Here is a 27,924-nt window from a genome sequence, read left to right as displayed (position 1 = left end):
TGGAAGGGTTTATTTTTCAATAATGTTATTATACATGTTTTCCCTGGTCTGCAAATTCCCTATATATTTCCTTTTCCATTTTTTCGACTGGAATCTTGCTCTTTTTATCAATTTACATTCATTATTATATATAGCATGCTACATAGTAATCATAATCATGTGCAGTTGTTTCTCATTATTCACAGTAGTTATGTTTTATAAAATCACTGTAAACACTAAATCAGTAAATCCTGAACCATTGTTCCTGGGGAAATACAGAGTTAGGCTCCTATGAGACCCAATCACAACATTTTTGTCAATAAATCAATACATTCATTGTTTATGTGTGTTTATGTTTAGAGACACTTTATTTAACATGCATTGTTGATTCATTAACATTGAACTCACAGCCAATAGCACTGTAACTCTTGCCTGAAGTAAACTAATCTAACATATGTATTTTCTCTGTAAGGCACATCACAGCTGTCTTGTGCTCAAGAGCACTATACAGCACTTTAGCACCACACTTGGGGGGCATTTTAAACAGCAAAACCATCAAGAAAAAGCACAAAAATGTGAAAAACATGGCACTAAATAGACTGTGAAAATTACAATTATTTAAAGTATGAGAGCTAAGACAAAAAGAAAGAGAATCACCTTGTTGGACCTCATTTGGGACTGGGCACATCAGGCAATTCAAATGTTATCACTGTGTATATCCACAAATGACCACAAAAGCACCACAGGTATTGATTTCAGGATTACAAATAAATTTTAGTGAGTAGATGAATTCAAAATATAGAATCCACAAATGAGTATCAACTGCAATGGTTATATTTGTTGCAGTTTTCCAATTTATCATTTGTATTTCAATGTTTTTCATGTTTTATATTTAGAGATTTTCCTTTTTATATATGAAAATATATAACCCCTTCCTTCATGACCTCATATATTATTTTAAGCATATGCAAAAAGGAAATAATTTATTCACCTACATTATCTTCTATTTTTAAGTGTTTAATATTATGTATAAAACTGTTTAGAATACCTGAAATCTAGTTTGGTGGGTAGTGTATTAAATTGGGGAGGAAGGCTGGTAAGAAGCCACTACTCACCCATCAATGAACCTTACCTTTTGAGCCCTGTCATTTTGGCTCCTAATGAAGTACCCTTCTAAATACAGGTAAGCCAGTTCCAGAGTATCTAAGAAGTTTCAAAAAAATGAAAAAGCAAGGAAAAAATGTTTTATCTTTTCCACTAAATCCAAGTGTTGTATATAAAGAAATGAGATGGGGCTGGTGAATTCCACACTTCAAGCCTGCATTCTGCAGTGAAGCAAGACCAGGCAGGGAGCTAGAAGCCAAATCAATGCCAAGGACTAGAATGGTTCAAACGAAGTTCTTTCTATGCCATAGGACAGTATTTCTCAGGATACTGTCAAGCACAACCTGCATCAGAGTCACCAAAAAAGTATAGTGCGTAGAATGAAGAAGTTAAGGGTCTTGCTCTTACTCCACATACCAGTAGCACTGTTTAGTTATAGAACACCATACCTCAAGACTGATAAAACCAAACTATGGTATGTCCTTAAAAGAACAGTTTGGCTGATAAAGAGGCTGGAGTTAAAGACATTTAGAAATATTTTTGATCTAGGGTCATCAAGCCTAGAGAATTGAATAATTAGGATAACACGATTGTCAACCTCAAATAGCTAGAGTCATCCTATAGAATAAATCCCTCTGCTAGGCAATGCCATCCATGCATGTGGCTTTATGTATCTTCTCTTTGGCTGTTGATTCTCAAATCTGTATCTCAGGATCCTGTCATTCTCCTGAGCTTCAGCCCTTCCTTAATCTCTCCACCTGGATTTTTCACAAGCACCTCAAACTCCACATGGTTAAAATCAAGCTATTATTATTTCCATTCTCATAGATAATGAATCTGAGGCTCAAAGAAACTAAAGAATTTCCCATGGATTCCAGTAAAGGAATTAAATCCAACTTGTCTGATTCTAAAGCTTATGCTCTTTCAACTTCTATGATGCTGATTTCTATATTAGGGGGAGGGCAGATAGAAACCAGAACATTACATATCTATCTTGTAGCTCTGAAGCAGAGTAGCACATTTCACAGGGGGGTTGGTCCTTTCTGAAAACCAAATCTGCTCTAAGAAGCTCTAATCCTAAATTTGCTAAAATACAATTTAAAAAAAATAAATTAAATATTTAAAAATAAGTTCCTTGGCAATATCAGGAGCAAAATCACTAAGTGGAACAGGTTTGAAAAGTCCTTCCTCTCCCTGGATCAGTTTTCTCTTCTTCAAAATAGATAGGCTTGTCTGGACTTTGAAGATCTTTATGTCCTTTGATAGCTATGCCATTCAGTTCCTTATAAGGTATGGACATTATGACTAAACAGTCATGCCATTTAGCCTGTGTAATAGCTCAGCTGCATTCCAACACCATCCTCCAGGACCTGCTGGACTAGAGGCTGATCGTATATCTTTATGATATTCTCATCTACTCCAGGCACCCAGCCCAGCATGACGCACTTGTCCACACAGTTCTGACTTGCCTCTGGCAATACCAACTCTTTACTCAACTGGAGAAGTGATCAGGTAACAAGCAGAAATTCTGTCACAGCTTTCCCTGTACAGGGTTCTAACATGCTCCCCCAAAGCCACTTACTAGCTGCATGAATTTGGGTAAGTCACTTAGCCTTTCTAAGCCTCCTTTTTCTCATCTGTAAAAGAAATGTTAATGATATATAATTCACCTGATTGTTGTGAAAATTAATAAATAATGTGTGAAAAAGCACCAGGTGCTTTTATTTCTTCAGTATCATCCTTGGCTGAGCCACACCAGCTAATGCCAGGGTTTCCTCAGATTAACTGGATATTATCAGGGTTACCCTATACCTTTCTGATCACCACCCTCTCCATTAACCAGACAATATTCAAAAAATGCTCATGGCAATTCTCTCAATACACTGAACTGTAGCAATTAAGGCTGCATTTGAGGTTTTGTAATAAAACTTAAATCCCTAGCAAGTAGTCAGCTAGTTTCTGCCTAAATGTTCCCTATGATAGGGAACTTATTCCCTTCCAACACAGCCCATTTCATCTTTAGTCAGCTCTGCCATAACTTCCGCCTAACAATCCTAATTCTGTCCCTTAGGATCACATTGTACAGATAAAATCCTCTTTCTTATGACAGCTTGGCAGATACTGGAAGACAGCAATCAGGTCCCACTTGCACCCTTCAGGCTTCTCTTCTTAACTTCTATTTTGTCTTTGTCCCTCTTTAAAAAGATAGCCACCATTACTAAGCACAGTACTTGAGGTGTAGTTCATACAAACCTAGAAAAGCTCCCTCATTGTAGACTTTCTACTATACTATTAATGTAGATTGAGTTTGCATTAACTTTTCTGGCAGCCATATTAAACATATATCCATCCTATAGAATTACTATACTTTTTAATTTTATCAAATTTATGCAAGATATCACATTTATTCTTATCAAATTAATTCTGTTGTTTTTGAACCATCTTACAATCTCATAATTTTTTCTTGGATTCCTGGTTCTGGTATCCAGTATATGTACTTCCCCACCCACTGCAGTTCTTTCTTAAAATTTGATGAGTGCACTTTTCTACATCTCCATCCAATCACTAATTAAAATGTCTTGAACCAAGACATAACCAGGTACAGAACCCTACACCTTACCAACAAGGATCTCCCTTTGAAATTCTGAAGCTCAACATTTTTCCTGCTTTCAACACACCATAGGGCCCTTCCTACCACCCATTCACATTAATTCCAGTAACTCACAAAACATCGAAAATATCCAAGGAGGGGCAGGCCTACTAAGGGAAGTACTATAATGGGGGAAAGGCCTATGTGGTTTGGAAAAACTTTCATCCAGGTGATTCTGCTAAACCTCTCAGAAAATGTGCCTTCATCTTCCCTTTCACTCCACACACACTTCTCAAGAATTTCTGCTCCAGAGAAACATAGAATTAATTATTAGTGCCCTTTGTAAATAGTTTCCCCATCTGTATGATGGAGCTAATTACACATAGATCATACGTGTATGATCTATGTTGTCAGGATTAAATGATTAATGCATAAAGTACTTAGCACAATGCTTGGTATATAGTAAGTGCTCAATAAATAGTATACTTTAAAAAAAAAACTTTCAGATTCCAACTAAAGGAACAATGTTAGAGCTCATCTTTTCTTTATCTTGTTAACCAGGATATCATAAAAATAAAAATCTTTGTCATGCACCTTTGCTGTAATACAGAGACACTGTAGCTATCACATACTTGCATCTACTAGTCAAACAACCTTATCCAAAAGGCCACATTCAGGGACACCGGGGTGGCTCAGCGGTTGAGCGTCTGCCTTCCGTTCAGGGTGTGATCCTGGAATTATGGATTGAGTCCCGCATCAGGCTCCTGCAGGGAGCCTGCCTGCTTTTGCCTCTCTCTCTATGTCTCTCATGAATAAATAAATAAACCTTTGGGGAAAAAAAGCCATATTTTCAAGCCCACGAATCTGAACACAAGACACAGCTCCCTAATGGAGCCAGTAGGGCCAAAAGTATATTGAAATTTAATGTTTTTTCCAGCTCAACTCTACTGCCTGACCTGGCTCCCATTCCCCTCAACTATGAATGGCAGGATATCCATATTCATGAAAGTTCACATTATTGCCCTTCCTGTTGCCCCTTTACCTAATCCTGCTGTTTTCAGGGAAAGTGACAGAATCCAGGTGAAGTAATCCAGGCTTGCCTTGCAATAAATAATTTCAAGATGTTTGTGGCTAAAGGACAGTTTGTTTACACCCCATCCTGTTTACAAGGGGCCACACCTATCTCCTATATTTCTGACATGATTCCTCCATCTCTTATTCCAATGTGTGTCACCACAGTTTATGATGGTGCATACCACATCTCAGGGCTTCTAGTGGCCATAGTCAAGGATGAAGTGGGAACTTAATCTAGAACCAGAGGTATCTATGAGTCTGAAACACTGGAAGCCATTTTATGCTGTGGCTTTTCTGAATGTCACTTTAATGATCATCAGTATATTAGTATAAAAAATAACAATTTCTAACATCTATATTGCACTTTATAAAGTACTTCAAGGAATAATTTCTCTTTTGCTCCTCATTATAGTTCAATAGCTTCATTTGGGTGTGACATTGCTGAAAACCTTTTTAAAACTGTCTTTATCAAGCTAAAATATGTATTATTTCCCGATGTACACACAAAAATAACCTATGTCACATAATTTAGTTCACTCATACAAAAATGCTGAATGGCAGTTACTTTGTTCCAAAAGGCATTAAACAATAAGGTTCTTTTTTTTAGGGCAGATGATATTAACTTTAGTCCACAAATGAGGAAAGTCTTTGGAAGTTTAAATAATTTGCTCAAGAGCCATATAGTAAATAGCAGAAACAGGATTTAAAGCCTGGGTTATCTGACTCCAGATCTTCCAATTTTTTTTCTACCTTGACATTTGGAAGTGCCATTCAACTACCTTAACTAAAATGGTCGCCTTTCTTCCATGTCAAAAAATAGGCAGTGGCTAGTTGAATCTATCTTCTTAAAAGACATCTTTCAAATTACAGGATCCTAAGTCAAATTCTTTCACAAAAGGATCAATTTCCCTCCCTGGCAGCTAAATTCCGATGCCATTCTAAGAAACCTTTCTTTTTTTTTTTTTTTTTTACCTTATAAGTAAATAACCATAAAGCCTCATCCATCTCCAAAGATGTTAAGATATCCTGCAACAAACCAGAGCCCCACCCTCAATCTTGCAGCATTCTGTCACTCATCATCAAAGCATCTGGCCTCTGCTCACTGTCCCACTGCAGGAATTTTGCACAAACTGGAAATGTTACAATCTATAAAATTTTCATTTTGCTCAATACCTACTTTAGTCCTCGCAAAGGACAGGACAACCACCTGGGAGAAATTCAGACAACACAGGCCAATTTTTACTTCAGTCAACAATAAGGAGATAGATAACCAGTTCCACAGGTGAAAGATTAGATACTATTTTCAACCTATCACCTTCTCTTACACATTCCTTTAAAAAATTTCAAGGTATAGTCCTCAACTCAATTCTAATTAACTGAGTTATTCACTTCATGAGTTACCTACTGTAATTAGCTTTTTTCTTCAAGGCTTACCAATCCCTTCTTCTAACCTAAATAGCACCCCTAAACTGCTAAAAATCATCATCATCATCCACAGCTATAGTGGTGAGAAGGCTGTCATTTGTGGTTTGGGACTCTAATAATTTCAACTTGAGATGAAGCCAAACAAAAAGAATAGCAGAACCAGGTTTTACTGGGGCCACATACAACCTAGTCTCAGCTCCAGCTGGATGGGGCTGCTAGATTGTATCAGCTTCCAGACTGCTTCCCAGACATACAAAGGAAGAATCCAAAATCCTGCATTACCTCCTCAAAATGGCCTCTCACCTTTCAAAAAAAAATAGGTTTGGGAGCAACTAATCTTTTTTGAGCCTTCCTCAACCAACCCTGACTCCTGTATTTTCCTCTCTCATTTGATCTATTTTCTTTCCTAGCTCTCAGCCCAATTTCAACTTTTGTAAGTACCTGATTCCTTGCTTTGGCTCGGATCAGCATCGTCTTCAGCCATCTTTCTGAGTTTACCGACCTCAGGCTCCAGTTCTGCAGAATTAGTTTAAACTAGTCAAAATAGATTTGAACTGGTCAGAACTGATTTTTCTTTGTGAGAAAAGATTTTAACTGGTCATGAGCAAGTTCTAACCACTTTAAACCCATTTGGGCCAGTTCTATGTTGCTAATTCAAGAACGAACCACTGAAGGGATCAATTAGAATCAGGAATGAGATGAAGCAGCTTCAATCTGCTTCCAAGACCAGTGTGAGATACGAAAGGGACCTGATGCTAAGGACCATACCATTTGTGGTGGCGATGCTAGAGGGGGAATCAGAGAGGACTTAATAGTCTGCGAGGTAGGATCAAACCACTGTAGACCCCGGGGGAGGAGCTAAAAGAAATTGATGCTCAATGACGTAGGATCAAATTATTGGTGTGAGACAGAAGGGGAAAAGATGCTGATGTTCTCCAGACAGGATCAAACCACTGAGATCTATAGGAAGCAAAACAGGGATGTTATCCTATAAGGTGTCATCAAACCACTCCGGGGTAGGGTTAGAAAGAAGGAGAAAGCAAAGTAAGAACATAAAGGGCCTAGTAGAATTTGAGACAGGATCAGACTACTGTGAAGTGGCAGAAAGGAGATGCTAGTCTAAGAAGCAGGATCAAACCACTGTGGAAGGGAGGGGAGCAAAAAAGAAGCTGAAATTTCTTGAAGCAAATTTAGATTCCTTTTAGTAAAGTAAAAAAAGGGATATTATATTCTTTAAAATGGAATCAGACTCCGTTTACATAATAAATAAAGTACATTTGCATTTATTATCTCTTTTGCTCTTTACTCTGCCCTGAAGGTTGGGTCAAACCATCTTCCCCAAAAGGCCTCTGCAGTAATTTGCAGCTGCCCCTGATGGTTTCTAGGCAACAGTATATCTGCTGCCTGAAGAACCTTGCCCTTTTGACATTAACCCCTGGGTTTCTGGAAGGGAAACAATATGCACACATATGAAAACGATGGGGAGCAAATTGAAACAGTATCATCAAATGCTTGGTGGGGAAAACTGGGAGACAACCACACAGAGGTTCAAAACTTAAAGACAGCAAGTAGTTGGGAAATGCTGGTTATGTGGAGGAAGAAAAACTCACAAAAGCACAGTTCTGCGGACTTAAAAAAACATCAAGTCCAAGTGCCTACAAAATCTTTCAGTCCTCCTATGACATCCCTAACCAGTGGTGCTTTAATATCTTCCGTGAAAAAAATAGTAGTTTTAACTTCTTAGGGAATTTATAACATTTTGCTATAATTCTGATCCTTTTTAAAATTTTTGGGCCAAACTCACTCCCCCATAATTTCCACCCAGTATTCTAAGTTTTGTCTTCTAGAGTGGAGGTTATCAAAGTAGTGCTTGTTGGGCAGCCCTGGTGGCTCAGTGGTTTAGTGCTGCCTTCAGCCCAGGGTGTGATCCTGGAGACCCCAGATCGAGTCCCACGTCAGGCTCCCTGCATGGGGCCTGCTTCTCACTCTGCTTCTATCTCTGCCTCTCTCTCTCTATCTCTCTCTCTCTCTTTCTCTCTGTATCTCTCATGAATAAATAAATAAAATCTTTACAAACAAACAAAAAACAAAGTAGGGCTTGCAAGCTATATCCAACCATCACCTATTTTGTGAAGAGTGTGAGCTAAGAATGGTTTTTACAGTTTAAAATGGTTGAAAAAAATCAAAAGAAAAATATTTTGTGACATGAAAAATTATATGAAATTCAAATTTCAGACCATAAATAAAGTTTTATTGGAACACAGCCATATTCATTTATGTACATATTATCCATGGCTGCTTTCCTTACCATGGCAGAGTTGAGTAGCTGCATCCAAGACACTGTGGCTCTCAGAGCCTAAAACATTTACTATCTGGCCCTTTACAGAATAAGCGTGCTGACTCCTGATCTATAGAAACAAAGAATCAGTTTTTAATAGGACTCTGCTTAAGTAAGAATGTAATGATAATGTTAGATATGAGAGAGAATGAAAAGACCTCACAAAGAATCCCAAATTCTCAAAGAGATGAAGGGGACTGGTACCAAAGTCTTCTGAGTCTATAAATAACTTTAAGCCACTTCTCATGGGCTTCAGGAGATAAGGAGATTTAGCCGATAAGAAATTGCTGGGAGTCTCCAAAAAGAATGGGAGAACAGTTTGAAGGGAAGGTTAAGATCAGACTGTGAAAGGCCTTTGAATGCCAAATACAGTTGCTTGACCATCCTGAAAGCAATGGAGGAGCCAGTATTCAGTTTCAGGTCAGGATACAGTTGAGCAACAGGGTAAAGGAAGAACTTGAGAAATATTATTCATGCTTCCAGACATCACTCTAGTTCTATTCCAGCTCTAGACAAGTTGTAGTGTCTGAGAAGTTCACAACCTTTTGGTCACTCAGGTTCAGAACCATCTCAATGCTGGTATCCTAAAAGGAATATAATCTGATTTGAGACTAGGATACTACAGTAAATCAAAGATGTATTTTGAGTCAGTTTCAAAGGATTTCTCCCTTAGGAACATAAGAAAACTCCCATAACATCTTTATCTCATTCTTACTTTTCAGGACCCAACTAAACCCATATCTCTCCTAGCACTCTTGCCCTCCTCTGAACTCCTTTAGCACTTCTTTGTGCTACTCACATGAGCCTCACTCTACCCTGTCTAGTACTAAAAGTAACTCTTCATGAAAATGGTTTGTTTCTCCAGAAAGACCTCAGAAAAAAATGGATCCTAATTGATACCTCTCTATGTTCCCGTGGTATATGGTTGGTTGGTAAGGATATTGATCTAGTGGTCTAGTGGTCCCACAGTGTGTGGAGGACCCCATTTAAGGGAGCTCAGGTACTTTGGGAGCTATGTCAGCTCTTGCTACACATCCACCTTCCTAGACTCGATGACCTAAGAAGGGATGAGGCCTAGTGATATATTATAGTCAATCTTGGGCTTCAATGACCATACAAAGAGCTCTTTTTGGCCCTGATACCACAAGGACCCCAGGTTCCCATCATTCCTACCTTCATAGGCTCACAGCAAAAAGCCCTGGTCAGGAAGACAAAGCCCACAGTTCTGGCTGCCAGGCATCCAGTCCCATTTTCCATGGCCTCTGTTGATCCTGGACCCAGACTTCAGACTGGACTCAACCGATTCAAGATGAAAATAGGCCCTTGGCTGGGAAGGCTGGCTTTCCACAAAGTGCTCTTTCCCCCAAGGGCCAAAGCAAACGCCGCAGGCTGGCTGGGGCTAAAAGCCAGCCAGCCACTCCAGACCTCTGCTGGCCAGCACCAAAGAGGCCCAGAGTCAACAGTTCATGGACAGGTCTGCTATTCCATTCCTTCTTATACCTCCAACATCAGATTCCCTTCAATGAATCTAAACAACCAAATAGAACTAAAGTCAGCTGTAGCCTCTAAGAAAATGTCAAAGATCCCTCATGGGCCTCAATTGCCAAGAATTGGAAATTCAGTACAGCCTTTACCTTTACACCTCTCAGCCTCTCAAGAGTGTCCAAGCCCACAGGCCACCTTCTGGACCCTCTCTGTTTAAATTACTTTCCTATGCTCCCTCAGGGGAAAGGAAAAAAGTATATAGGAATAAACTATCAGTACCCACTATTCTTACTGGCTCACAGGTCAAACTGAGATTCAAAACAATTCAACCAATCATTTTTTCCTGAATTAAGTATCCAGACTCCTCTCATCATGATGGGGATGGGGCCAAGTCTCAGACACTGGCTAAAAGGGATATGAAGAGAGGTAGAGGAGTAAGGAGAAGGAAAAGGAGGGTAGGAGAGCCCAGCAATAACATAGGAAAGTATTTTTTTAATCTAACATACAGCACTATCTTCTGAAAGAGTGATTTTTGACTAGAAACCACTACAAGCTGGAAAATGGCACTTGCTTTGAGAATGAAGTTTTCTTCTCTATGCACATAGAAATTACTCTCCTTTCTCAAGCTAGGGTAAGTAGATGCTGACTTTAAAAAACCCTGAGACCAGAAGAGATTACCAAAAAGGGAAGCATACCTCCTCAGGGAAATTCAACATCTTACTCAAACTATTAGGTCAACATCCTCTTTGGTACCCAGGCCCCTTCTAGTAATAATTGCAGACATTTTATAATATAAATAAATACCATGTACACACACCAACTGTGTGTCTGGCAGTGTTCTATTCCCAAACTGTGTGCCAAGGCACACCAGGGTATCATAGCCAACTCAAAGGGGTACTATATTTTACTTTTTGAGAGAAACACAGTGACATCTGTCAGGCAGAGCATGAACTACTACTGTACTTAATTACTTAATGAACAGAATTTTAAATACTTCTTTTGGCTTGGGGATGCTGTGAAAACAATTACTGACCCAGGAAAGGCACAGTGAACCAAGAAACTTGGGGAGCTTCTGCTATATACATTACATGGATTATCTCATGCAATCCTCAAACTGTATGAAGTAGGTCTTGATATTATTTCCACTTTATGGATAAAGAAACTAAAGCTCCAACAGATGAATTAATTTGCCCAAGGCACCAGCTAAGTGATGACAAAGCAGAGTTGAGAACCTAGATGTGGCAGACTTCAGAGATTGCTTGTAAACCATTTGAAACACTTCCTTCCCATAATTAACTTTGCCTACTACTTTTATTGCTTATGCAGGCTGTGAAAAATGCCTTGATAGTACAAATGATCTTTGTGTCATAGAAATAGTATTACTATTCTGAAGTCCAAAATGTAGTCTGTAAACAATACACATAAGAGGCATAAGAAAAGGGACATCATTGATTTTTTTAAGGTTTTTCTTTTTTTTTTGAGAGAGAGAGAGAGAGAATATGTGTGCAAGTGAGTGGGCACAGAGGGAGAGGGAGAAAGCGAATCTTAAGCAGACTCCACACCCAGAGTGGAGCCCAATGCAGAGCTTGATTTTATGACCCTGAGATCATGACCTGAGCCAAAATCAAGTCAGATGCTCAATCCACTGAGCTACACAGGCACCCCAAGGGATATCATTTAGAAAACAAGAATTAAATTTTTTTTATTATTTATTCATGATAGTCATAGAGAGAGGAGAGACAGGCAGAGACACAGGCAGAGGGAGAAGCGGGCTCCATGCCAGGAGCCCGACGCGGGACTCGATCCCGGGACTCCAGGATCGTGCCCTGGGCCAAAGGCAGGCGCTAAACCGCTGAGCCACCCAGGGATCCCCAGAAAGCAAGAATTAAACAAAAAAGAAATATAACCTGAAAATGGGATGCCCTCAAGCTATTGAAGTGTTCAGTTGCTTATAAACTAATTTTTGGGAGACCTCCCATGCTTACTATAATCTTACTCTAAGTTTTACCTGTCCTGAACCACTAAGGTTCACTTTTGTATTACAGTGTGAGAAACAATGTTCACTACCTCACTGGGTATAAAAGAAGAGGCATCAGCCCTGGTTGCCACTTGTTTCCCTTTTGTAACTATAAGGGAAACCAGCCTAAGGATAAAGCCAACATACAGAAGAGGGCAGAGTCAAGAGAATCATAAAGAAAAGAAGCAAAATCATGACTAAACTATGCTTAAAGCCTGTCCTACCTCTATACTTTCCTGTTACATAAGCCAATAAGTCTCTGGTTTATTTCAGCCAGTTTAAGTTAGGTTTTCTGTACTTTGCAACCAAAATCATCTTGAGTAATAATTTTTCTCCCAGAGCACCTAGTACAGTGCTTAGTATATTCATCCATAAGAGCTCAGTGCAATGTCAGTTCTTCAATGAAGCTTGTTCTGAACCTCCAAACAGAATTTATTGTTCAATCTTTTGTGTACTCATAGCTCACTATACAGAACTTTACTGTGTAACACACCATATTGAATTATTTATTTACAGTTCTTCTTTACCTATTATCTCTTCTACTGTAAGATGAATCTGTGGTGGCTTACAAAATGCCAAACACATAGGAGACACTTGATAGGCATGTTTTGAGCTGAACTGAAACGCAGTCCTAAGCATTCAATCAAGGTTAGTTAAATCATCCTTTCTCTGGTAGGCAGAATGATGCCTGATAGGCCCTATTCTTATTGTAAACTGAGAGCTCATGCATCTGACTCACCCCAGCCCCAGACACATGCAGAAAAACTACAAATGGCAATACTTAGTCTGATGTCCAGCATCCAACACTTTGCACCAGACCTGGCAGAAGTCAATCAAGTGGTGGCTGGGACAAGCCATGGGCCCACTGAACCCAGCCCAGACATTAGCAGCACAGTAATGGCCGCCACAAATGCAACCAACTTTTCAAGCTGGGCAGCACAAAGGCATTTTCAGGAAGGAGTCAAAAATATGCTCATTTAGTTCTCTCCTCTCTGTCCCCTCTCCAAGTCTGCAATTACATAGGAAGTTAATTGTGTAGACTGGGGGCTTTGGTTCTTTCAACTGCCAATTCTTCTCTCTGTACAGTAGTTCACCCTTTTCTGAACTCCCAGAGTGCTTTACATATTCTTCCAGTATCACTTCACTTATTATCTTGATTATCTATATATGGATCTGTCTTTCCCACTACTCTGTGAGCTCTTTGAGGTAAGAACTATGTTTTCTCTGCATCCCATGGACCTAGCATAGTGCCTAAAACAGAGTAGGTACTCAGAAAGTATTGGTTGAAATGAATTATTGCTGATTCTCTCTCTCAAAAGAATGGATTTGATTAATGGGTTAGATTTGATGCTATTTTGGTCCTAGATACCTCCTTGTGCAGTGGGAAAGTTTAGGAATTAAAGATGGTGACAGAAGACATGGATCGGAGCCTGTTGTGGCCAATTACTAGCCCTATATCTTTATATCCTATGTCCCTATATCCTTGTTCAAGTCCTGTAACCTCTCTGAACCTTAGTTTCTTTACCTTCACAATTAGGGCAAGCTTAGACATGCCTTACAATGTTGTAATAAAGAGAAAATATACTGTCTGAGACAGCACTTTGTGAATGTGATATGCTGTGAAAAAGTTGTTATTATATGATATAATTTAATCAAAAGAGGATATTTTTCATAATTATTTTTGCCTCGGGATACATGGCAGTTCCTTCAGAGAGCTTCAGAGATTGCTACTACATGTGTGCTGGATGTGCCCTGAGAGCTTTTTATGGCTATAGGCATCTTCTCCAAGCTCCCTATTAGATAATAAGCAGCTTTCAGCCTTCCTTAGCCATTCTTTCTCAGTGGTGTTCAAGGCTAGCAAACGTCAGTGGGGACAACCCAGATCTGGCTCTTACAATCAGCATTAGAATGGTATTCTTGAAGGTGAGAGGCCTTCCACATTCAATCACACTTTAGTTAATAATAACACCAATATCAATATATGTTTTCTGAGCACCTGCGGGCTGGATGGTAAGAAGAGCCATCTAAGAACAGGGATGGGGATGGGGAAAATGTCACCTCTGAACGCCAAACTAAAGCCTGCCAAATTGAACTACATGCTGCTCCTCATACATGTCTTGTGATTTTTCTACCTTTACATCTTTGCTCTTGTGCTACAAAGATCTGAAATGGCTTATTTCCACCCCTTCCTCAATGTCAAGTGATAACTATCCTTCAAGGCCTGGCTCAAATCCCATCTTTATGAATCTTTCCCCATATACCACCTCCCCCGCTTCACCTGCAAATTGTTTCTCCCTCTTTGCTATTCCTCCATAGCACCTGGGTTCTGGCACTTAGTACTTTTCTATTATCTGTCTCAGTTAGTATCTCTCCAATTTATCTTCTCCTCCTAGGCACTGCATTCATCATCTCTTACCTGAAATATTACAGTTGCATAGTAAGCAGTCTCCTTGCCACTGGTTTTTCCTTCAGTCTATATGCTATTACCAAATGCAGCTTTCTGAAATGCAGACCATTTCTCTGATTTAAAATTTCTTTTCTTTTCTGATTTAAAATATCTGATAGCAGGAGAAAAATCCAAATTCAGTAACATAATAGCTACTAAATACAGATCCATGAACTCATCAGAGTCATGGCAGGGAGAGGGAAAAGGAGAATAGATTGTTAAAAGTTTAGATTCCCAATGAGATACTGTTTCCTGAAAATCTGTAACTTTAAAGGCATTGAATTCAGCCAAGAATGGCAAATATGTTTCATCTCATAAATCAATTTAAATTGACTGTAAGTGGCCATTTGGAATACTGTGTTCAGAAAGATTCTAAGCCTTACTCAGGATTGCTGGGAAAGAACGTTATGTCTGATTAAAAATTTCTGCTATGGGGACGCCTGGTTGGCTCAGCAGTTGAGCTTCTACCTTTGGCTCAGGACGTAATACTGGAGTCCAGGATCAAGTCCCACATTGGGCTCCCTGCATGGAGCCTGCTTCTCCCTCTGCCTGTGTCCCTCATGTGTCTCTGTGTGTGTCTCTCATGAATAAGTAAATAAAATATTTTAAAAAAATTTATGCCACGGGCATGGGAGGAGCTGATAGGATGATCATGCCAGACACCATACTTGCTGTAGACACACAGAGCAACAAGCCAGGCAACGTCCACCTCTGTGTAATGTTCCATTTGTCTAGAATGTGTACCCCTGCCCCTACCTCCCATTCCTGATTCCCTAGAAAACTAATCATTGTCTGAGTTCAATTCAAATATCACCTAGTCTGGAAAACTCTGGCTGACTCACTTTTACATCATTTCTTCTCTCATCTGAGCTCTCATTACAATTTGGTCATAAGCAGAACTTACGATGTTTGCGACCTCAAACCTTTTTTTTTTTAATGAAGGAGAATATAAATAAACTAGTTTTTTCAATATTGAATTACTTTGTAAACCTTTGTGCATATCTATTAGACCTATTGGACTTTGGCCTACTACAAGTAAATGACCATAGATGATTTATCTTTTTATTCCAAGCCTCTGCCTCAGTACCTGGTGTCCACAGGGTACTCAGTAAATATGTGTTGAACTAAGCAGATTCTATTTGGGAAAAGTGAGAAGAGGAGGAAGCAAGAGACCTGGTAACTACATCAAACATATCATCCTTCCTTGGAGAGCCATGGAGACAGGGTCAGGTCCATGGGTGAAAGTAAACACTTCTAAATGAAGGAATACAAAGCACTGACAGGAATGCAAAATGAAATAGGTGCAAAGATGTCTCCTTTCCTCCATGATGCATTCTTGGACTAATTTAGCCCTCAGTGGTCTCCTGCTAGTCCCAACAGTGTTTATTGTCATATCTCACAATTTGGTATCTGCTTGTCTCAGATAGGTGAGTCTTGCCTTTAGTGCTAGACTGCTCCTAGAAAGCAGGAATTCGGGCTGAATGTTTTCATATCTCCAGTACAAGTCTAAGTACATGTTAGTATTCAAAATAGGCTTGCTTTATTGAATGATACTTGATTTATTGAATGATTTATTGAATGTTATTTGTGGTTTAATTGGTCAGGTATTCATGTAATACTCGGCCCAGTTGTTATTGCCCTCCAAAACCAGAGAGGAAAATGTTCAGGAAAACTCCTGTTCATTTAAAAGCCAAATTCTTCTACCTCCATATTAATCTGCCCAGAGCTTACTTCTCCAGACTGACAATGTCTTACTTTTTCCCTGTAGTTGGAGAGTAAGACTAATTTATATGTGTAGCATGGTGTATAGCAGGAAAAGTTGTGGATTTAGGCTTAGATGACTTGAACTTTTCCTCAGACTGTCAACAACTTGCTGTATGGCCTTGGGCAAGATTCCTCTCCTCAGTCTTACCAACTATTAAATGAGGGAGAAAGACAAGCAGGTCTCTAAATGCCTTTTCTGCTCTAACTTCAATTGCTCTATTAAGACAAGTGTGTTTACAATGAGGAACATGAATGGGGGAATTAAAAAGTTTCTGCCCCTAGGCTTTTTAGATTTTATTTATTTCTTAATCCAGCAGAATTTTAAAAATATCTACTATGTGCCAAGGACAGTTCTAGAGACTGAAAATATAGCATGGGACAGAAGAAAAATCCTTGTTCTCAAGCAACTAATATTCTAGGAGAGATAGATCATTATCAAGTAAGCAAAATCATAATATGTCAATGAATGCAATAAGAAATAAAGTAAAGCAAGAAGGAGAGTGCAAGTGTATATCATTAATAGTTTACATAGAAAACTAAAGAAAGGCCTCTTTTTACATAGTAACATTTGTTTAGAGACATGAAGGAAGTGAAGGGGCCAGCCATATATCTGGGCAAAGATAATCCGGGCATAGGGAACAGAAAATATAGAATAGAAAAATCCATTTTTCTCTGAGAAATAACTCTACTGGATGCATGCAAGAAACTGCAAGGAAGCTCTTTGGCTAGAGCAGAGCAAACAAAGGGAGAATAATAAGAGAGGAAGTCAGAGAAGTAACAGGCAGTATGAGGGCATGAAAGGATCATGTGGCCATTGTTAAGACTTTGGATTTTACTCTGGGTGAGATTGGGAACCACTGCAAGTTTTTTTTTTTTTTATTGGTGTTCAATTTACTAACATACAGAATAACCCCCAGTGCCCGTCACCCATTCACTCCCACCCCCCGCCCTCCTCCCCTTCCAACACCCCTAGTTCGTTTCCCAGAGTTAGCAGTCTTTACGTTCTGTCTCCCTTTCTGATATTTCCCACACATTTCTTCCCCCTTCCCTTATATTCCCTTTCACTATTATTTATATTCCCCAAATGAATGAGAACATATAATGTTTGTCCTTCTCCGACTGGCTTACTTCACTCAGCATAATACCCTCCAGTTCCATCCACGTTGAAGCAAATGGTGGGTATTTGTCATTTCTAATAGCTGAGTAATATTCCATTGTATACATAAACCACATCTTCTTTATCCATTCATCTTTCGTTGGACACCGAGGTTCCTTCCACAGTTTGGCTATCGTGGCCATTGCTGCTATAAACATCGGGGTGCAGGTGTCCCGGCGTTTCATTGCATCTGTATCTTTGGTGTAAATCCCCAGCAGTGCAATTGCTGGGTCGTAGGGCAGGTATATTTTTAACTGTTTGAGGAACCTCCACACAATTTTCCAGAGTGGCTGCACCAGTTCACATTCCCACCAACAGTGTATGAGGGTTCCCTTTTCTCCACATCCTCTCCAACATTTGTTGTTTCCTGCCTTGTTAATTTTCCCCATTCTCACTGGTGTGAGGTGGTATCTCATTGTGGTTTTGATTTGTATTTCCCTGATGGCAAGTGATGCAGAGCATTTTCTCATATGCATGTTGGCCATGTCTATGTCTTCCTCTGTGAGATTTCTGTTCATGTCTTTTGCCCATTTCATGATTGGATTGTTTGTTTCTTTGGTGTTGAGTTTAAGAAGTTCTTTATAGATCTTGGAAACTAGCCCTTTATCTGATATGTCATTTGCAAATATCTTCTCCCATTCTATAGGTTGTCTTTGAGTTTTGTTGACTGTATCCTTTGCTGTGCAAAAGCTTCTTATCTTGATGAAGTCCCAATAGTTCATTTTTGCTTTTGTTTCTTTTGCCTTCGTGGATGTATCTTGCAAGAAGTTACTATGGCCGAGTTCAAAAAGGGTGTTGCCTGTGTTCTTCTCTAGGATTTTGATGGAATCTTGTCTCACATTTAGATCTTTCATCCATTTTGAGTTTATCTTTGTGTATGGTGAAAGAGAGTGGTCTAGTTTCATTCTTCTGCATGTGGATGTCCAATTTTCCCAGCACCATTTATTGAAGAGACTGTCTTTCTTCCAATGGATAGTCTTTCCTCCTTTATCGAATATTAGTTGCCCATAAAGTTCAGGGTCCACTTCTGGATTCTCTATTCTGTTCCACTGATCTATGTGTCTGTTTTTGTGCCAGTACCACACTGTCTTGATGACCACAGCTTTGTAGTACAACCTGAAATCTGGCATTGTGATGCCCCCAGATATGGTTTTCTTTTATAAAATTCCCCTGGCTATTCGGGGTCTTTTCTGATTCCACACAAATCTTAAAATAATTTGTTCTAACTCTCTGAAGAAAGTCCATGGTATTTTGATAGGGATTGCATTAAACGTGTATATTGCCCTGGGTAACATTGACATTTTCACAATATTAATTCTGCCAATCCATGAGCATGGAATATTTTTCCATCTCTTTGTGTCTTCCTCAATTTCTTTCAGAAGTGTTCTATAGTTTTGAGGGTATAGATCCTTTACATCTTTGGTTAGGTTTATTCCTAGGTATCTTATGCTTTTGGGTGCAATTGTAAATGGGATTGACTCCTTAATTTCTCTTTCTTCAGTCTCATTGTTAGTGTATAGAAATGCCACTGACTTCTGGGCATTGATTTTGTATCCTGCCACGCTACCGAATTGCTGTATGAGTTCTAGCAATCTTGGGGTGGAGGCTTTTGGGTTTTCTATGTAGAGTATCATGTCATCGGCGAAGAGGGAGAGTTTGACTTCTTCTTTGCCAATTTGAATGCCTTTAATGTCTTTTTGTTGTCTGATTGCTGAGGCTAGGACTTCCAGTACTATGTTGAATAGCAGTGGTGAGAGTGGACATCCCTGTCTTGTTCCTGATCTTAGGGGAAAGGCTCCCAGTGCTTCCCCATTGAGAATGATATTTGCTGTGGGCTTTTCATAGATGGCTTTTAAGATGTCGAGGAATGTTCCCTCTATCCCTACACTCTGAAGAGTTTTGATCAGGAATGGATGCTGTATTTTGTCAAATGCTTTTTCTGCATCTAATGAGAGGATCATATGGTTCTTGGTTTTTCTCTTGCTGATATGATGAATCACATTGATTGTTTTACGGGTGTTGAACCAGCCTTGTGTCCCAGGGATAAATCCTACTTGGTCATGGTGAATAATTTTTTTAATGTACTGTTGGATCCTGTTGGCCAGTATCTTGTTGAGAATTTTTGCATCCATGTTCATCAGGGATATTGGTCTGTAATTCTCCTTTTTGGTGGGGTCTTTGTCTGGTTTTGGAATTAAGGTGATGCTGGCCTCATAGAACGAATTTGGAAGTACTCCATCTCTTTCTATCTTTCCAAACAGCTTTAGGAGAATAGGTATGATTTCTTCTTTAAATGTTTGATAGAATTCCCCTGGGAAGCCATCTGGCCCTGCACTCTTGTGTCTTGGGAGGTTTTTGATGACTGCTTCAATTTCCTCCCTGGTTATTGGCCTGTTCAGGTTTTCTATTTCTTCCTGTTCCAGTTTTGGTAGTTTGTGGCTTTCCAGGAATGCGTCCATTTCTTCTAGATTGCCTAATTTATTGGCGTATAGCTGTTCATAATATGTTTTTAAAATCGTTTGTATTTCCTTGGTGTTGGTAGTGATCTCTCCTTTCTCATTCATGATTTTATTAATTTGAGTCTTCTCTCTCTTCTTTTTAATAAGGCTGGCTAATGGTTTATCTATCTTATTAATTCTTTCAAAGAACCAACTCCTGGTTCTGTTGATCTGTTCCACAGTTCTTCTGGTCTCGATTTCGTTGAGTTCTGCTCGAATCTTTATTAACTCCCTTCTTCTCTTGGGTGTAGGATCTATTTGCTGTTTTTTCTCTAGCTCCTTTATGTGTAAGGTTAGCTTTTGTATTTGAGTTCTTTCCAGTTTTGGAATGGATGCTTGTATTGCGAGGTATTTCCCCCTTAGGACTGCTTTTGCTGCATCCCAAAGATTTTGAACGGTTGTATCTTCATTCTTATTAGTTTCCATGAATCTTTTAAATTCTTCCTTAATTTCCTGGTTGACCCTTTTATCTTTTAGCAGGATGGTCCTTAACCTCCACGTGTTTGAGGTCCTTCCAAACTTCTTGTTGTGATTTAGTTCTAATTTCAAGGCATTATGGTCTGAGAATATGCAGGGGACAATCCCAATCTTTTGGTATCGGTTCAGACCCGATTTGTGACCCAATATGTGGTCTATTCTGGAGAAAGTTCCATGTGCGCTTGAGAAGAATGTGTATTCAGTTGAGTTTGGATGTAAAGTTCTGTAGATATCTGTGAAATCCATCTGGTCCAGTGTATCATTTAAAGCTCTCGTTTCTTTGGAGATGTTGTGCTTAGAAGACCTATCGAGTATAGAAAGAGCTAGATTGAAGTCACCAAGTATAAGTGTATTATTATCTAAGTATTTCTTCACTTTGGTTAATAATTGATTTATATATTTGGCAGCTCCCACATTCGGGGCATATATATTGAGGATTGTTAAGTCCTCTTGTTGAATAGATCCTTTAAGTATGATATAGTGTCCCTCTTCAACTCTCACTACAGTCTTTGGGGTAAATTTTAGTTTATCTGATATAAGGATGGCTACCCCTGCTTTCTTTTGAGGACCATTCGAATGGTAAATGGTTCTCCAACCTTTTATTTTCAGGCTGTAGGTGTCCTTCTGTCTAAAATGAGTCTCTTGTAGACAGCAAATAGATGGGTCCTGCTTTTTTATCCAGTCTGAAACCCTGCGCCTTTTGATGGGGTCATTAAGCCCGTTCACATTCAGAGTTACTATTGAGAGATATGAGTTTAGTGCCATCATGTTATCTATTCAGTCCTTGTTTTTGTGGACTGTTCCACTGAACTTCTTCTTAAAGGGAATTTTAAGAGTCCCCCTTAAAATTTCTTGCAGAGCTGGTTTGGAGGTCACATAATCTTTTAGTTGCTGCCTGTCTTGGAAGCTCTTTATCTCTCCTTCCATTTTGAATGAGAGCCTTGCTGGATAAAGTATTCTTGGTTGCATGTTCTTTTCATTTAGGACCCTGAATATATCCTGCCAGCCCTTTCTGGCCTGCCAGGTCTCTGTGGAGAGGTCTGCTGTTACTCTAATACTCCTCCCCATAAAAGTCAGGGATTTCTTGTCTCTTGCTGCTTTAAGGATCATCTCTTTATCTTTGGAATTTGCAAGCTTCACTATTAAATGTCGAGGTGTTGAACGGTTTTTATTGATTTTAGGGGGGGATCTCTCTATTTCCTGGATCTGAATGCCTGTTTCCCTTCCCAGATTAGGAAAGTTTTCAGCTAGAATTTGTTCAAATACATATTCTGGCCCTCTGGCCCTTTCGGCGCCCTCGGGAACCCCAATTAAACGTAGGTTTTTCTTTCTCAGGCTGTCGTTTATTTCCCTTAATCTATCCTCATGGTCTTTTAATTGTTTGTCTCTTTTTTCCTCAGTTTCCCTCTTTGCTATCAACTTGTCTTCTATGTCACTCGTTCTTCCACCTCGTTAACCCTCGTCGTTAGGACTTCTAGTTTGGATTGCATCTCATTCAATTGATTTTTAATTTCTGCCTGATTAGATCTAAATTCTGCAGTCATGAAGTCTCTTGAGTCCTTTATACTTTTTTCTAGAGCCACCAGTAGCTGTATAATAGTGCTTCTGAATTGGCTTTCTGACATTGAATTGTAATCCAGATTTTGTAACTCTGTGGGAGAGAGGACTGTTTCTGATTCTTTCTTTTGAGGTGAGGTTTTCCTTCTAGTCATTTTGCTCAGTGCAGAGTGCACTGCAAGGTTTTGAACACAGGAAGTGTTATGATCTGACTCGTATCTTAAAAGAACATTCTAGCTTCTATATTGAGAATAGACTATAGGAGGGGTAGTAAAAGTTGAAGCAGGGACAAGTCAGAAGGCTTTTTATAAGTGATAATGGCTTATTGGAGGAACAAAAACATCTATACATCAAACAATCAGAGATTTAAACAAGAACAATAAAATGACTACACAGAAATTAATATACAGTTTAAGTACTATGGTGAATGGGCAGTGGAGGGACTGCATGAAAATGGAATTACTATAGAGGAAGTTAAAGTTCAAGCTAGGTCTTACAAGATGAAAAGGTGAGATCTATCAAATGAGAATAAGAAGCCAAGCACTACCAACTCCACAGGATTCATGTGAAACTCATCCAAAAGCTTCAACTGAAGAGAATTACATAAAACAGGATGTAGCCTACAGAGGTGAGGAATTGTCACCTCTGCTCCTTGACCTGACTATCCCCTACTTCTCATGAGTAACCAAGAGAGGAGACCGGTAACTCTGTAATTTTATACAGCCAGGAATACACAAATTCCACTGAGAAATTAACCATCAACTAAAAAGATATGCATATATGGTAGTCTTTATGAGTTGCTCTATTCCCATGGGTAGGGAAGCCCTGTGTTGTTAACTAAAGCCCAGCAGTTCTGTAGCATTTGGGTCTGAGAGCCAAAGCTATACTAGTGGAAAATATTATCTACAGTCAGGTTTGGCCCTGTTGGAAAGGACCAATGTTTGATGACCAGCACCACAGAAGCTACTCCAATCCCCAAGCTAAAGGATTCCTCTTTCTTGTTCAGAATATCATCAATGCCATACACTACATACGGGTCTTTCCCTTTGTTCCTTCCACATCCCTGTAATACTCATATGACTCAGGAAACCTCTACAAATTCTTAAATAAGCTGTGAGGAGGGGTTTCCAATGCTGTTACCAAGCAATCAGTCACAGAGTATTTGATCTAGCAGGTACCTCAGATACCATGTAGTCTAGAGACTGACTCTGTTGAAGCACAAAGGTGACCAATAAACCTGACTGCTTTTATCCACTCATCTCCACTTCAATAGGCTCTGACAGGACTCTCCACACCCATAGTGTAACATAGCACAGAGTTTAAAAGCCACTCATCTACCCCACCATATATCCTCATTCATAGATGGTACTAGGGTCCAGAGAGAGGAAAAATGTCCAGTCACAAACCGAGTTCACAGTAGAGGTAGCTTAAACCCAGTTTTCCTAACTCTCTGCCCCAGGCCATTTCTGCTATAATGAAGCTACCTTGTTTCATCTAGGTTTGCATATTCACTTTTCTCAGATGACCATCATTTATACCTATGAGTCCTGGATGTGCCCACAACTCAGACATCATTTGAATTCTCTCATCACGTTTCAACTTGGATACCTTTTAAGGAACATTTCCATGCTGGGAAACCTCACCTGAGACATCAAGTTACTCTTTCTTTTTTTATGACTCACTATATCACCAGGCTCAAAACTCTGGAGTTTTTCTGCCTCCCCCTTATCCTTTATTCCTTCAGTTTTTCCTACTCTTATCATGTCATTCTGATTCTCAAACCCTATCTTAAATTATAATCCTCACACACATAATCTATCCCTCCTTCCTGTTTTACTTTTCGCCTTAGCATTTAATACCATCTAATATATGTTTTACTTACTTAATCATGTTTGTCAATCCCTCCTTCCAAATGATAAATGAATGAATGCATGCATTGATTATAGATCATTTAGCAGTGTGTTTGGCACATAGCATATGCCAAGCCCCTTCCTCCAATATTAAGGTCTTATGACTAGTAAACAGTGTTCTGAAGGTTAAATGACCACCTTATTAAAATATGTTGTTTCCAAGTATAAAGAACACTGTATTGCAGGGTGGGTTACCTGGGATCCATCATTCATTTATTCTTCCCTTCATTCATTCAATCAGTCAAGAAATATCTATAAGCATTCATTATGTGCCATGCCTTGTGCTACGTGCTAGGGACATAGTGGAGGTTAAAATTGGCATAGTTCTTGATCTTATGGCACTCATAATCTACCAAATGAGATAGACAAGTAAACAGATAATTACAATATAATATAATAACAGCTATATTAATAAGCAAGCCTGGAGTGCCATAGGAATTCAGTGAAGAAGTATCCTGAGTGTGGAAAGAGGTGAGGGGAAGGCTCCTAGAGAAAGAAATATCAGAATTAGGGGTTGAAAAATAAGCAGGGGTTTACCAAGTGAAGAGGAGTGGGGTAATAGAGTATGGCAGGCGGAGGAAATAGCATGTGCACAGACTGGAGACAGAATCTTCAAAGACCTGAAAAATTTCAAAGCTATTAAAGGATAGAATGCAAGGAATGCATTTCTTCCAAGAATGGGTAGAAAGAAAGAGATAATGGACAGCTAAATGATAAAGAGTATACAGCACTATGTAGGCCAGATTCAAGAGCTTGTTCTTTATCTTAAGAGCAATTAGAAAGGGTTTTATAGAAAATGGTTTTAGAAAGACCATTCTGATTCCTATCTGGAAAATGAACTGAAGGGCTTGAGCTGTAGTGGTGACAAAGACAATGGAGAGAAAATGGACTGATCAAGGATGAGGTAAAGAAGAAAATAATTCAGGCTTGGCAGTTGACTGGAAATAGAAAGGAGTCAAGGATGCTACCCAAGATTTTTCAATTCTCAGCCTGGCACTATCACTTAATAACTATTGGCTCTCGGTTATCACTTCAGTTTTCTGAGCCTCAGTCTCTTTGTGTGTTAGATGAATATAGTAAGTCCTGCTGTACTTGCCTCCACCTTATTAAGGAGACTCGAATGAAGTAATGGCTGTGAATACTCTTTCCAGGCTACAAAGAGCTTTGAAACAGGAGGCCTGAGGATAACTTATGGGTTTAGGCTCACTGCAAATGCAAGTATATGATCAACAGGTAGTAAAATTCCTAGTCCAATTACTTTCCCAGATTTTCTTTCTTTTTGTTTTGTTTTATTTAAAATGCCTCATACAAGAGCTCTTATTTTAAAAAAGTTATTTTACTCTACTCTCAGGAGGATATGAGCCCTGAGGTCTCACAGCATTGCTGGGCTGCTGCCAAAGCAACCATACTATTATGCAGGCCTTCTCATGAGCAATACAGTGTTGTTCATCTGGCTAGTGGCTACCATACTAGACAGCACATGTCTAGGTCTCAATAAGCCAGTATGTCAAATATAAGAGTGCCAGAGCACAGGTAGAACCAAAGTGACTTCTGATGCCAGGGCAGAGACTGTTTTCTGTATTCTCTGATACCTCCTTCCAGGTATGCAGCCCAAGTACGACTCTCACCCAAAGGGAAAAAGAGGATTGGAGAAACCAAAGCTAGGCCAAGGCCCTGACAATCCATGCAGCCAATGAAGGCAGTTTTTGGATAGAATTAGCACCAGTCCAAGACATAATGGTAAGAGGCAATAAAATTTGTCTTGGGCACCCTCCTTCTTCTTGGCACCTTATGTGTCACTCCTAACCCCAACATCTTATATCCCATTATCACAAGACTTTGCTTCCAGTTGGCTGTCAACATCTTGAGAAGGTTTTAGGGTATACCCACTTGCATATTAGGTTATGCTACTGCTTATACCACCATTTTTCCTTTTGTCCCATCACTGTCTAAAGTCTTGGGGACTTTCCCATACCTTGCCATTTTACCAACATCATAGGACAAGGGGAAAGGAAATAAGAGCAGTTAGTTTAGTTCCCTCAGTCCGAGGGAGGTAATACTCTTACCATCCCTTCATTTCCCCTCACACATTCATCAATGTCCCCTACACCTTGTTCTTACTCCATATATGTGAGCAGCAGGTATTCATAGTTCCACTTTAAATGGAAGAAGTTGAGGTCTCTTGCCTCCCAGCCCACTACATTCTCTATCCAGGGGAATATGCTTCCTCATCAGGAGATGAATTCTTCCTGTTGGAAGCCAGTCAAAGAAATGCAACAAGTTGCAAGCAGGGATCCACCCAACAGGGACCTGTTCCATGAACCCTTCTACCTCACCCCCAACCCCAACCCCAGAGACCCAATTTCAGGCCTGAAAAATGCAAGCACTGGCCATGTACTGGTTATGTACTGGGGGGAAGGGGTACATAACCCTGGTCCCCTCTTTCTCTTCCCCTCCAGATCCCTGGAGCTTGAGCCTTGGAAAAGCCATGCATTACAGGGAGGGGGCCACCCCATGACAGCTGCAAGCTGACTATTCCAGAGAACATTGAGATGGCAGGAATATTTTCCAGTTGAAATCAACACAATTCCCTTTGCATTTGAGTCTCCGGAACATTCATGATGAAAATCTGGACAGCATGACATGGTATGAACTCTGAAAGTAAGGCTAATGCTACTCTGGTTGGTGTTGCCTTTGGCTCATACTGAAGACCCAGTCAGAGTCCTGGAAAGGTCTATCCAAAGCAGCTTCAGCTGAAGACCCTGTGCCATCTATATTTTAAAGGCTCTGTCACTATGTGTAGTGGTGATTTGATCTCTCAATGATTGGCTTTTTGTAGTGTCTAAGGAAGATCTGGATTTATGAGCCTCACCACTTGAGTTAGCCCACAGAAGGGCAGTCCCTAGTTTGCATCTTTGTTCCAGCTGCCAGGGCTAAAAGAGAGAATGGCAAAAAGGAAACATGGCAGGTTTCAGGCAAAGGTGATGTATTTTCATGCAGAGTATCACTAGCATCAGACAGACAGGGGGTACAGGGCTATGAGTCTACTGAGGCCTGTCAATACATTCAAGGGAAGCAGTATGGTTTTGAGGGAGGGGCCCTGGACAAGAAATGAAGAGAAATTTGGTTTCTTGGTCTTCTGTTCCTTCTCTGCCCCATGCTGGGCCTTGTCTGAGATCTGAGAGAGCTTTTAGTACACTCATAAAAATGACCACCACAGCCCCAACAATGCAAGTGAGAGCATAGAATGTTGCCTATAAGGCAGAATAAGTAAGCTATACTACTCATTGGCTGAATGACAAGCTACTTTCCCCTCTCTGGTCTTCAACTTCATCCCATTAAATTATAATAAGACTGCCCACCTTACAAGGCCTAATAAGAATGAACTGAGATAATGGGTATGAATGAACTTTAGAGGCTACACACTATGAAGCTTGTAGCCAGGGTCTCTGGAAGGGATTGTGTGATGCAACTGGCATAGTAACATGTATAAGTAATTTCCCTGAGCCTGGGACTTTGTGAAAGGAACAGTTAAATACCCCCTAAACTCTGGGCCCCTGGCTCATAATACATAGAAATCTGGGTGCAAAATGAAACCAGAGAGCAGAGAGCAGCACTGAGCTTTAGCAAGGGCTGGTCTTAGTGCAGTCCAGGAAAGAGATCTCCACAGTGTTATGTTCCAGGGCCAGGAATCCTGAGGCTTCCAAATATCCCTGTCACTAGTGGTTGAAATCCCAGGAGAAAAACTATGGTCTTGTAGTTATATTGTTTCTTCTGTTAAAAATACAAATGTACTCATGGCATGGAAGAGGGGGTAGGTCTATGGCATTTCCAACCTACATTTCGGTCTACTTCTTAGTTGTTTTGCTCCCTCCAAATGCTCTCCCACTCCAATCCACCAGTTAGACCTAGATTAAACCATTTAGGAGTAACCTTCCTAAATTGCAAATGATGCTATACCACGGTTCCAGAAGGTTTAGCAGTGTCCCATTACCTACAAGAGAAAATTCAAAAGCTTCAGCTTGGCATTCCAAGTTCTTGATAGTTGTATCTTAGCGTCCTTCTAGCTGTACTTCAAACACATGCTTTTTAAACTTTATTTTG

General features: G+C 39.8%; 1 long non-coding RNA gene across 2 annotated transcripts in view; it reads left to right on the top strand.

Moving 5' to 3' along the window:
- Positions 1 to 2,415: 2,415 nt before the first annotated feature.
- The window catches only part of LOC140627633 (uncharacterized), a 29,701-nt gene continuing 4,192 nt past the window's right edge, over positions 2,416 to 27,924 (top strand). Inside the window, exons 1-3 of one of the 2 annotated variants that reach the window (XR_012026287.1) lie at positions 2,416 to 2,682; positions 25,423 to 25,560; positions 26,280 to 26,466. This is a non-coding gene — a long non-coding RNA (uncharacterized lncRNA). The remainder of the gene's footprint in view (positions 2,683 to 25,422; positions 25,561 to 26,279; positions 26,467 to 27,924) is intronic. The other variant, XR_012026286.1, reaches the window with a different exon arrangement.

Source organism: Canis lupus, chromosome X (genome assembly GCF_048164855.1).
Source record: "Canis lupus baileyi chromosome X, mCanLup2.hap1, whole genome shotgun sequence".
Taxonomy (NCBI): Eukaryota; Metazoa; Chordata; class Mammalia; order Carnivora; family Canidae; genus Canis; species Canis lupus.
This window is presented reverse-complemented; position numbering and strand designations above follow the sequence as displayed.